The sequence below is a fragment of the Bos grunniens genome, chromosome 27, assembly GCF_055505025.1.
Source record: "Bos grunniens cultivar Pamir isolate PY7600 chromosome 27, Bosgru_T2T1.0, whole genome shotgun sequence".
Taxonomy (NCBI): Eukaryota; Metazoa; Chordata; class Mammalia; order Artiodactyla; family Bovidae; genus Bos; species Bos grunniens.
This window is the reverse complement of record NC_141191.1, coordinates 446314-448718: the sequence shown is the minus strand read 5'-3', so window position 1 is coordinate 448718 and position 2405 is coordinate 446314. Positions and strand designations below refer to the sequence as shown.

Here is a 2405-nt window from a genome sequence, read left to right as displayed (position 1 = left end):
GAACTCTGTGGCTGACTTTATTCTGACATATAGCTAAAAGCTGCTGGTAAAAAAAACCTCAAAAGCCCAATCCAGCTTTCTAGCTGAGATGTGAACAGGACAGAGCAGACAGCCTCCTGCCCTCAGAGTTGCTCGAGCAGGGCTGGGCCCCAGGGCCAGACCCACCAGAGGCCCACCCAGAGCAGCACCTGCAAGGGAGGGTGGCCCCTTAGCAGCAGCCGAGCCCCAGATGCCGGTGCACCTCCGTGTGAAACGCTGGCCTCCGTACGGAGAGGCCCAGGGCAGGGCAGCCTCGTGAACCCTGACGCTCTGGGCCCTGTTCCCTCCGAGAACGTGCACGCAGGGCATGGCCGGCAGCACTGGCGCTGTGGGAGGGATACCCATGCGTCCCTATGCGAGGGGCCTTGGCCATGCTCTGACCACTCCGGCGGCAGTGGGGCGCCAAGGTCACGTTCTCTGCTGTGAGGGTTCTCCCAGGCTAACCTCCAGAGACCCACTGACCCTCCACTCCCTGGGGCGTGGGCTCCGTGCCCCCGCACGACCAGGCCGGCCTGTACTCACCCCAAAGCACATCAGGAGCAAGTCCTGACTGTAGCAGAATCCAGCCCCTGCGTTCCCGCCACTCTGCCTGGTCCCATGAGAGCGGGAGGAAGGGTGCAAACACAGAGTGCGGTTAGTCGTGCAACGTCACATGGGGCACGAGGACACACAACGCACACCTGCAGCAGTGCCCACTCCTACTGAGGGTCTGGGGAAACTTCTAGAGGGTGGATGAGCCAGAGAGAGCGAGCCTGGGGGCTGCCACGTGGGGGTCCCTGCCACCCGGGGTGGGGGGAGGGCGGTCAATGGCACATTTGATGACGTAAACGTGGTCATGGGGACAGATACTCCACGTCGGCAGCTGCCAGTCTCTCCTTAGACCTACGGATTCACAGAGCTCCACATTCACAGATTCCACACAGTCTATTGTTATTCAATTTTACACTTACCTCATTCCCTCAGCTGCCAGCGAGAAAGAGGTAGGAGATGACAAGACCACCACCAAATGTGAGCCCTCGAGATCAGAGGAGATCAGGCGCGTTCAGGGTGATATGGCCGTAGAAGGAGACGGCTGCCGCTGGGCGCCCTAAAAGCCCTGCGCTGTGCCTCCCTTTCGCTCTGACCTGCCGGTCGGGCCAGCAGGCCGCACCTCACCATGGGGGTGCGCGCTGTACTTGAGCCGAACGACCCGCGACCAGACTCCGCCAGCCAATGCCGCCATGCCCCCGAACACTGCCACCCCGCGGCCAGCAAACGCCTGGCCAGGTTCGGCAGCCCAGAGGGCTTCCGGGACCCCCAGCGGCATGCCAGGCGTGCGTGCGCACGGGGCCTGGGGGGTGGGCTGAGGGGCGCGGAGGTCTTGGCGCCCTCCACCCCGGGCCTCTCCAGGCCCGGCCGTGCTCGGCGAGCCGGGCCTCCCTCGATCCCGTTCGCTGCCCAGGGCCATGCGGCCCGGAGGTGTCTGGCTTTCGGCCCCGCCGCCGCCCGACCCCCGCGGCCCTCGGGCCTCTGAGCCTCCTGTGGGCCTAGGCGCAGCCCAGCCAGGGCCCTGAGCGCCCATCCTGCCCGACACCTGCCCGGTGCCCAAACCCACCGGGAGCCACGGAGGCGCGGTCCACCCGAGCGCCTCAGCCCCGCCCCTTCGCCCTACCGAGGCCCCCACCTTTCCCCCACGCCGCCGGACAAGCACACAACCTTCCTGCGAGAGCAGACGAGCGACAGGCAGGCACACGGACAGACACACAGACAGTCGACAGCCCGCCGTCGCAACCTCATCAGCCAGAGCCATAGCACCTGTGAGAGGCCGGGGCCAGAGGAACGGACGGGCCGCCGGGTGTCAGGAGAGACAGAGGCAGAAAGAGATGAAAGTTCAGAGATAGACTCCAGGACTGTGAGAGGGAGATACAGATAGACAGACAGACAGACGCGTGTGCGTGCGCACACACACACATACACACGGAGGCAGAGACAGAGGGAGACACAGAGCGAGCGACAGAGAGACAGCAAACAGGAGACAGGGGAGAGAGGATGGCATCGGATCTGAGACAGACACACTGGCACAGCCTGTGACGCACCTCAGAGGAAGGCCACGTGGAAGAAGCAGCTTCCCCAAGGGAGGGGGCGTCAGCTTTGGGCCGGGCCCGGCTGGACGCGGTACCCTGGGGCTGGCGGTCACCCGTGGGGACCCCAAGACTTCCTTGAAGCCGAGGTCTCAAAGGTCCCCTTTGGCCTGGCTACCTAAGGCGAGACCCAGCCCCCACCCCCAGGCCAGAGGGTGAGTGTGTGAGAGTGTGTGTGAGTGTGTCGGTGGGTGAGGGTGAGGTCGGGTCGACTTGGGGCCGGGTGGATACCCAGAGTGGAGGGGG

The 2405-nt window shown here is 64.7% G+C and overlaps 1 pseudogene; it reads right to left on the bottom strand.

The window, feature by feature from the left end:
- Positions 1 to 1190: 1190 nt before the first annotated feature.
- On the bottom strand, positions 1191 to 1972 carry LOC147343329 (uncharacterized; annotated as a pseudogene).
- Positions 1973 to 2405: the final 433 nt, after the last annotated feature.